The following is a 10141-nucleotide window of genomic DNA, read 5'->3' on the forward strand; positions in this document are numbered from 1 at the left end:
ATCCCCAGCACTGGCCCCCCCCCTCCATCCCTGCCCCCCTCTCCTCCATCCCCAGCACTGGGTTTCCCCCCTCCATCCCTGCCCCCCTCTCCTCCATCCCCAGCACTGGGTTCCCCCCCTCCATCCCTGCCCCCCTCTCCTCCATCCCCAGCACTGGGTTTCCCCCCTCCATCCCTGCCCCCCATCCTCCATCCCCCATCCCCAGCACTGGGGCCCCCTCCATCCCTGCCCCCCATCCTCCGTCCCCAGCACTGCCCCCCCCCATCCCTGCCCCTCTCCTCCATCCCCAGCACTGCCCCCCCTCCATCCCTGCCCCTCTCCTCCATCCCCAGCACTAGCCCCCATCCCCTCCAATCTCCTCCATCCCCAGCACTAGCCCCCACCCCCTCCATCCCTGCCCCCCATCCTTCATCCCCAGCACTGCCCCCCCCATCCCTGCCCCTCTCCTCCATCCCCAGCACTGGGACCCCCCCTCCATCCCTGCCCCTCTCCTCCATCCCCAGCACTGCCCCCCTCCTCCATCCCTGCCCCTCTCCTCCATCCCCAGCACTGCCCCCCTCCTCCATCCCTGCCCCTCTCCTCCATCCCCAGCACTGGGTCCCCCCCCTGCTCCATCCCTGCCCCTCTCCTCCATCCCCAGCACTAGCCCCCACCCCCTCCATCCCTGCCCCTCTCCTCCATCCCCAGCACTGGGTTCCCCCCCTCCATCCCTGCCCCCCATCCTCCATCCCCAGCACTGCCCCCCTCCATCCTTGCCCCGCATCCTCCATCCCCAGCACTGGGCCCCCCTCCATCCCTGCCCCCCATCCTCCATCCCCAGCACTGGGTTCCCCCCCTCCATCCCTGCCCCCCCCCCTCCATCCCTGCCCCCTCCTCCATCCCCAGCACTGGGCCCCCCTCCATCCCTGCCCCCGCTGCCGGCCCAGCCCCCTCACCTCTCAATCCTGATGGGGGGAGGCTCCCTCCTGGATTTTTCCTTCCACCCCGAAAATCCGGCAGCAGCAGCAACAAAGCGGCCGGCCTGGGCCGGGCTCCCCCGCCGGCTCCTGGCCAGGCCGGTGCCCAGCTGGCTAATTGCAGCGCGCCCCGGCCAGCGGCAGCAGCATCCCCAGCGCGCTCCGTGCCAGCCCCGGCTGGGCTCTGCCTCCCGCTCCCGGCCTCGCCCCGCGCCCCCGCCCCGCCGCCACCCCGGGGACAGACACGCCCTGAGCGGGGGGCCGCGGAGCTGCGGGGCCGGGAGAGCGAGCGCCGGCCTCTTAAAGGCGAACGGAGCCTCTCGCCTGAGTCACGGGCTGGCTCTGCCCTCCGCGCTCATTGTTCCGCCTGCCGCCCTCCGGCCAGCCAGCCACCCCCCCAGCTAGCCAACCCGCCTCGCCAGCCAACCAGCCACCCCCCCAGCTAGCCAACCCGCCTCTCCGGCCAGCCAGCCAGCCACCCCCCCCCCCGCCCAGCTAGCCACCCTGCCCCACCAGCCAGCCACCCGCCCCCAGCCAGCCAACTAGCCACTGCTATGAAGAGCTAGCCACTCCCAGCCACCACCAGCTAACCAGCCACCCCCCAACTAGCCACTCCACGCCTCTGGCTAGCCAGCCACCTCCCCAGCTAGTCACCCCCATGCAGAGCTAGCCACCCCCATGCAAAGCTACTCACCCGGCCCCACCAGCTAGTCAGCCACCATCCCAGCCAGCTAGCTATCCACCCCCATGCAGAGCTAGCCACCCCACCCTGACGGCCACCCCACTCGCCGCATCAGCCAGCCACCCTGCCAGCTAACCAGCCTGCCCTGCCCTGCCAAATAGCCTGTCACCCCCCCAGACAGACAGCCACACTGCCCCGCCAGCTAGCCACCCTGCCCACTAGCCAGCTAGCCACTCCGCCACCTAGCGAGCCACCCCACCCCACCAGTCTGCCAGCCAGCCACCCCACCAGCTAGCCAGCCACCCATCCCCACGTACATCTATCTAGCCATTCACCTACACAGCTAGCTAGCCATCCTTCCATCCATCCTGCACCCAGCTAGCTAGCCATCCCCACAGCCAGCTAGCCATCCCCATACAAAATTAACTAGCTAGCTATCCCCATGTACATCTGTCTCTCCATCCATCCCCATACACAGCCAGATAGCTATCCGTTCATCCATCCCTGTATACAGCTAGCTAGCCATCCCCATGTACAGTTAGCCATCCCCATACAGAACTAGTTAGCTCGCCATCCCCACGTGCATTCATTTATCCATCCTTCCATCCATTCCCAGACATAAGAACGGCCACACTGGGTCAAACCAATGGTCCATCTAGCCCCGTATCCTGGCTTCCAACAGTGGCGGATGCCAGATGCTTCAGAGGGAGTGAGCAGAACAGGGCAATTATCAAATGATCCATCCTGTTGTCCACCACCTGCTTCTGGCTGTCAGAGATTCGGGGTCACCCAGAGCATGGGGCAGCATCCCTGGCCATTTTGGCTAATAGCCATCAATGGACCGATCCTCCATCAACTTATCTAATTCTTTTTGAACCCAGTTATCCTTCTAGCCTTCATGACACCCCTTGGCGCTGAGGTCCGCAGGCTGTGTGTCGTGTGAAGTAGTACTTTTTGTTTGTTTGAAACCTGCTGCCTATTCATTTAGCTGGGTGACCCCTGGTTCTCGTGTCACGTGAAGGGGTAAATAACCCTTCCCTTGTCACTTTTTCCACACCAGTCATGATTTGATAGACCTCCGTCATATCCCACCCCCCATCATCTCTTTTCTAAACTGAGCATTTTCAGTCTTTTTAATCTCGCCTCATAGGGAGGCTGTTCCATATCCCTCATCACGTTGGTTGCCCTTTTGGGTACGTTTCCCAATTCTAACGTCTCTTTTGGGCAGTGGGGTGACCAGGACTTCACGCGGTATTCAGGGTGTGGGCGTACGATGGGCTAAATAGAGGCACGATGATATTTTCTATCTATCCCTTTCCTGCTGTACATTCTGTTGGCTTTTTCGACTGCTGCTGCACCTTGAACGGATGTTTTCAGAGAATGAGCCACGATGACTCCAAGATCTCTTTCTTGAGTGGAAACAGCTACTTTAAAAACCCCATCATTTGAAGTGTGTATTTGGGAGGATGTTTTCCAGTGTGTGTTACTTTCCATTTTTCAACAGTGCTAGCCATCAGCGGCTAGCCATTCCCATAAGCAGCTAGCTGGCTAGCCATCCTTCCATCCATCCGCAGACACGGCTAGCCAGCCGTATACATGGCTAGCTAGTTATCCATCCCCATATACATCTATCCATCCATCCCCCCCCACATCCATTCCCACAACATCTATCATCCGTCCATCTCCATGCACATGAGCAATCAATGGTTTTCTATCTAATCATTAAACTCCTTCCTTGCACACTCACACCCCACCACCACGCAGAGAGGGCAATTAACCAGTAGACCAACTTGCCCAGGGACATGGTGATTCGCCATCACTTGGAGTCTTTAAAGCACGACTGGACAGCTCTATCTAAAAACTGCCCTCGAGCTCACCCACCAGATATGGGCTAGCGTGATCAAGTGCTCAGCCTAGGTGATCAAGGTCAAAGGCAATTGGCTGGTGCAACTCCCTGCCATTGGAAATCATTGAGGCCAAGAGGCTCGTGCGTTTCCCAAAGGGGCTGGATAGATTTATAGATAGCAGGAACAGACAGGCTTAGACGAGTGAATGCTGATGTGGGCAGAGATATTAAACCTCCTGATTCAAGGCTTAAACCAATCTCTAACTAGTAGAGACCAGGATCAGACCTGGCACGGGGGGCCGATTGTCCCACACTTTCCTCTGCTGCATCTGGCAGTGGCCTGAACAGCCGTCAGATATGATCAAGTCTGACAAGCCCTATATTTTTCCAGCACAATGGTCCCTTCTGGCCTTAAAAATCTATAAATCTGCCCAGCCCTCGCTCAGGATCAGGGCCTCCTTGTGCTTGGCGCTGTACAGACCTAGATAAGAGATTCTGCCAACCCTGCGGGGCTTAAACCTACTCTGTATCTGGGGATGCAATTCTAGTGGGCGCAGTAGCCATGCGATGGCCGGGTGGGGCCATGGGGCTCTTGCACTGGGCCAGTTTTCTGTCCCCCCCATGTCACCTCCTGGTGATCACTGACAAATACTATATGTATATCACGGTGGCACCTACTGGCTCCAGCTGAGATCAGGCCCCCAGGTTGCAGTAGGGCCTAGTGAATAGATCACAGGACTGGGACTCAGGAGTGCTGGGTTTATTCCTGCCCCTGCCTGCTGGGTGACTGTGGGTATGTCATTTCCCTGTCTCGGTGTTTCAGTTTCCCCAGGGTTAGGGATAATGACCTCCTTCATAAAGCGCTTTGAGATCTACTGATGAAAAGAGCTAGACATTATTATTATTATACTGGGCACTGCACAGAAACAGGCCCTGCCCTGAACAGCCCTGAATCGACAAATGGCAGGAGGGGAAACTGAGGCACAGAACAGGGAAGCGACTTGCCCAAGGTCAGCCAGCCAGTCAGTGGCATAGCTGAGAATAAAGCAGGGGGTGGAGGGGACAATTTACTCCGAGCCTTCCCCAATCCCGGTAAGGCACCGGCAGTTAACTAGCAGGCCAGTTCCTCAGTTGGTGCAAAACTGGAGTCACACTGGTTTACACGAACTGGGAATCTGGTCCTGCCAATTTTGGAGGCAGCAGGGGGCAAGGAGACCTTAATACCAAACAATGGAGGGGGACGATGGCCCAGGGGTTCGTGCACTAGCCTGGGATGCCAGAGACCTGCCCTCAATTCCCTGCTGGGCCGCAGGAGGGAGCTTGGACAAGTCACATAGGTGCGATCCTTTGAGGATCCAAGCCTCTGTACCTCAGTTTCCCTTTTCCGCACTGGGAATCACAGTGGTACCTTGCCTCACAGTGGGCGTATGAGGATAAACACACAAAAGATTATGAGGTGATCAGATGCTATGGTGATGGGCGCCGTATGAAGAATCATCACTGTACTGGATGGATCAGTAAGTACCGACGCTAAATTGCCATTCTAGTCGCTGTCTCCATCCTGGGATCTCAAAGGCGTTCAGGCACATGAATTAGCCCTAACAAGACCCGGGCTGGGGCTGGTGTGCCATCCTCTCACCCCGCTATTTCAGGGATTCAATGCATATACATACCCCTCACTGCCAAGGCTCCGTGCGCCCCCTATTCGCCACTTCACCCTGGCAGGGCCTCTGTTTGCACCCCATTCCCCACAGGCCAGGGGCTGTGTCCCCTATGTCCCTCTTCCTCACCGTGACAGGGACTGTGCGACTCCTCCCCCCACCAACCCACTCTTATTGCTTTTCTTTCTGGGAGAGAAGTCACCCAGGGCACCAGCGCTTTGAAACTCCATGAGGCCAACAGGCTGAGCTGAGATGGGGGTACTGCTCGGCTGGAAGGTGTGAACAGCTGCCACCAGCCGGTTCTTTGAGCTCTAACCCAGGGGGTTCCCAACCCGAGGCCCACCTGTGCAGCTGCAGTAAGCACGGTGAGAGCAAAATGCAGCATTCAAACAGGGAAAACACAACTGTGAATAAAACTGAACCAGGAGCAACACAACGACGTTAACAACATTGTTTAAAAAGTGCCGCGGTATTTTATTTTAAAACAAAACCGTTGTCCAACTTTGAACACTATATTGTGTGTTCAATTTTGGGGGGCGGGGGGGAAGGGTCTGAATGTCTGTGCTCTGTAAGCAAAGATCCAGCCCTATTTTCTACTAATTAGAACAGAATCAAATATTGTAAATAAAAATATTAGAAGACTTACAAGCCAGGAGTCTTCTTACTGGGACGGATGTGCCTGCTCCTCCTTGCACAGCTTTTCCAGCTGGGAACATATGTTAGGGAGGCTCAACCTGATCTCATCTTCGATTTTCAGCCTTTCAGCCAGCTCTGGGTGCAGGCAGGGGGTAGCTAGGGGCTGTGTGCAGCCAGCAGGGAGCTCAGGGTGCAGGCAGGGGGTAGCTCAGGGTGCAGGCAGGGGGGAGCTAGGGGCTGTGTGCAGGCAGGGGGAGCTCCAGGTGCAGGCAGGGGGTAGCTAGGGCTGTGTGCAGGCAGGGGGAGCTAGGGGCAGAGTGCAGGCAGGAGCTCGGGGCTGGGTGCAGGCAGGGGGAGCTCCGGGTGCAGGCAGGGGGAGCTCCGGGTGCAGGCAGGGGGGAGCTAGGGGCTGGGTGCAGGCAGGGGGGAGCTCAAGGTGCCGGCAGAGGCAGATTGATGCTGCGGGGCCCGGCCACGTGCCCAGTCCTTGCGCACGCCAGGCCAGGCTGGGACATGCTGACCTACACGGAAACCGTGGTCACAAGCACCCAGTGGTTCGTGGGCACCAAGAACTACACCTACCTGAGCCTGGAGAGCGGGCCGGCCATTACCCAGCCTACATATCAAAACTGACCTGGACGCACAGAGCACCTGGCATCACCACACCCCACCCCAAAACTTCGCCCATGATGGCAGCCCACCAGGGACTGTGTTGTGGCCCACCTTTGGGAACCCCTGCTCTACACAATGACAAAGGTGGGTGGAGCCCTTAGCTCTGTTAACCAGATGCCTGAGTCTCCATGTGGCCCCTATTTTCCCCTTTTGGTTTTTCATCAAAATCTCCAGCTTTTTTCCCACTGCTGCCTGGAACACGCCCTGAAAGTTTGGAACCGATCGACAGTGGCGTTCAAAGGTTATCACATTCCAGAGACAGCCAGAGGGAGACGTGCCCCTGAGGTGTAGGTAATGCCTCACTTGGCCAACTACTCTCACTCTTCTGCCAAGTGATAGCTGACGTCAGGGCCTTCTGGGTCGGTTTCCCTGCCCAGGAGGAGAAATCAGTGACACAGAACCTAGCACGTAGCTCATTTGGTCACACTATACACACCTGTCCTGGAACAGAGGTGGTCACAAACCACAGGCAGCCAATCCCCTTTCAGGAACCGCAGCCCAACCACCAGTGCCCAGTTCTCCTTCCCGAAGAACTGACTCAGGATAGAGAGCGCGAGGCAGGGAACAAACCCTCCTCTTGCCTGCACCAGCTCCTCTGCCAAAGAAACTGAATCACAAAACTAACTGCAATGCAGCATGTCCTTAACGAGTGAACGCGGACGTGCAGGGCCCAGCACCCTGGGGCCCCGTCACAGCTGGGGCTCCCGAGTGCTGCCACAATACAAGTAACACATCTTTCCTTGTTCTGGGAGTATCAAACACACCCTCTCCGGTTGTACACCAAGGAAATGGGTAGATTGTTAAGGCCATCGCGGAGAGTTGGTCCTCAGAACTCTGCCTGGAGAAGAAATGTGCCCATTGGCAATTGACACCCTAGACCGCCATGGCTAGAGGAGTGCAGGCTTGATATTGAAGGGGGCTGGCATGGGGCCCTCTATGCAGTCAGGTGCCCATGGGAGGGCCTGCGGTCAGACTAGTCCTGAAGTGAAAGGGGACTGGGCCTTTGAGGGGGCATCTGGGAGCTGAAGCCAGCTCTGACTCAGCAACAGAGCTCTCAGAATTTACCCTCTTCCCCCATCCTGAAGTATCACGGTGTGTGTGGGGGCGGGAGCATCCCCTGCACCCTCAGGCTGCCTTCCCATCTCAGCTCTGCAGTCTATCATCAGAGGAACTCCTCCAACCTTTGAGCCACGAACATGGCACCAGAACAGTCTCTGACTGGTTACTGTGGAGGAGATACCCGTCAGTCACAGGCCGGGTGTTGGGAAAATTAAATGTTTACGAAAGTGCTGAGCAAGAGAACTTTGTTTCTGGACATCAAAAAACACCCTGGAATTTTTAACAAAGGGCAAATCTCAAATTCAGGCTGGAAAAGAGGCACAAATTTTTACCGGCGTGAGGAATTAACCACTGGGACAATTTACCAAGGGCTCGCATGCGTTCTCCATCAACGGAGATTTTTCAATCAAGAGTGGATGTTTTTCTAAAACAATCTGCTCTAGTGTAAACAGGAAGTAACCCAGGCAAGTCCTAGGGCCTATGTTAGAAAGGTGCCCACAGTAGCCCCTCCTGACCTTAGGATCTATGAATCTCCTGTCTAGATAGGGAGCAGGGAAGACCAGATTTGGAGCAACTGAATGAGGCTTTGAAAGGGGAAACACGGATACTCAATAGGCAGGTGGAGGAGGAATAGCTCAGTGGTTTGAGCATTGGCCTCCTAAACCCAGGGCTGTGAGCTCAATCTTTGAGGGGGCCATTTAGGGATCTGGGGCAAAAATTGGGGATTGGTCCCCCTTTGAGCAGGGGGTTGGACTAGATGACCTCCTGAGGTCCTTTTCAACCCCGGTATTGTATGTTGGTTTTGGGAGGAAACATGGGACAGTTTCCTCCCATTGCCGCTAAGAGTTAAAATGAAATTTTAACCAGTGATTTTCATTAGTGTCATAAATATAAAGGAAGGGTAACCACCTTTCTGTATACAGAACTATAAAATCCCTCCTGGCCAGAGGCAAAAAACTTTCACCTGTAAAGAGTTAAGAAGTTAAGGTAACCTCGCTGGCACCTGACCCACAATGAGGAGACAAAATACTTTCAAAGCTGGAGCGGGGGGACAAAGGGTCTGTCTATCTGTGTGATGCTTTTGCCAGGAACAGATCAGGAATGCTCTTCATAACTCCTTAAGTTAGTAAGTAATCTAGCTAGAAATGCATTAGATTTCCTTTTGTTTAATGGCTGGTAAAATAGCTGTGATGAATGGAATGTATATTCCTGTTTTTGTGTCTTTTTGTAACTTAAGGTTTTGCCTCGAGGGATTCTCTATGTTTGAATCTGCTTACCCTGTAAGGTATCTATCATCCTGATTTTACAGAGGTGATTCTTTTACCTTTTCTTTAATTAAAATTCTTCTTTTAAGAACCTGATTGCTTTTTCATTCTTCTTAAGATCCAAGGGTTTGGGTCTGTGTTCACCTATGCAAATTGGTGAGGATTTTTATCAAGCCTTCCCCAGGAAAGTGGGGGTAGGGCTTGGGGGGATATTTTGGGGGGAAGACGTCTCCAAGTGGGCTCTTTCCCTGTTCTTTGTTTAACACGCTTGGTGGTGGCAGCATAGGGTTCAAGGACAAGGCAAAGTTTGTATCTTGAGGAAGTTTTTAACCTAAGCTGGTAAGAATAAGCTTAGGGGGTCTTTCATACAGGTCCCCACATCTGTACCCTAGAGTTCAGAGTGGGAAGGAACCTTGACAGTTAGCAATTGAGGTGTTATTGGGAAACAGAAGGAAACCAAGTTGGGTCCGATTCTGCTTTGCACCCACAGCCCTGCATGCCACCATACCTGACACCACCGCGCGGCCCATTCTGACAGGCGGCAGTGCCGCTGCACGGCCATGCGAGGACTTTTCCTGAGCGTGTGGGAGGCGTACAGCTTGGAAGCAATGTTGCATTGTCATTCCTTGCGTGAGGTCATGCCTCGCTGGTGCAAGGAGCAGGAGAGATCGGTCTCAGCCTGAATCCCTCTAACTGGGGCCCAGCTGATCCCCGGAGCCAGGTCCTGGGGTTTGGGCTGAGATTTCCACCAGGGGATTGCAGGCGCTCCCTTTGGCCAGCTCGACACGACAAACTATAGTACACAGGTACCAGCAAAGTGCCCGGCCTCTGCTCCAGGCCAGGTGGACACACCCCCTTTCCCCAATTTCTCGTCCCACTGAGAATCTGCCATGCCAGGCCAAAAGGCAGCACTGCTCCCGACAGGGGAACAACCCCTTGGCACCGGCCCGCCAGTGAAAAGGGGGCATTAGCATCAGCAAGAAGCTAGTGTCTGTTACCAATAATATGCAAGAAATTCACTGGTCTAAGGGCATGTCAGGCCTGATCATTTGATGGAAAGAACTTCAGTCGCAAATGGCTCTTGATTTTTTCCTGTGGTATTATGAATAGTGGGGATGGCTTTACTACTCTGGCCTGGTCTCTCTCTAAACCACAAGGGAATAAACCCTCTCTGCACATTTGGGTAAAATACCCAGCAATCTCACTGTGCTCTTTCTTTAAAATACCCTCTCCGCAAAAACAAGATCACCTGGGAGCTACAGAACGAGAAATAGGCCATGTCGGATCAAGACACCAAGAGCCGAGCTGCAACAGAATTTCATAGCTGCTTTGAGGCAAGTTCTGTATTTTGCTTAAACACCCGG

General features: G+C 55.1%; 1 protein-coding gene across 1 annotated transcript in view; it reads right to left on the minus strand.

The window, feature by feature from the left end:
- MAP3K12 (mitogen-activated protein kinase kinase kinase 12) overlaps positions 1–1161 on the minus strand; it is an 87774-nt gene extending 86613 nt beyond the window's left edge. The window contains exon 1 of the mRNA XM_037884131.2: positions 936–1161. The gene's annotated coding sequence lies outside the window, so the exon portion shown is untranslated. The remainder of the gene's footprint in view (positions 1–935) is intronic.
- Between the last annotated feature and the right edge of the window lie 8980 nt (positions 1162–10141).

This window comes from Chelonia mydas, chromosome 20, assembly GCF_015237465.2.
Source record: "Chelonia mydas isolate rCheMyd1 chromosome 20, rCheMyd1.pri.v2, whole genome shotgun sequence".
NCBI classification, from domain to species: domain Eukaryota; kingdom Metazoa; phylum Chordata; order Testudines; family Cheloniidae; genus Chelonia; species Chelonia mydas.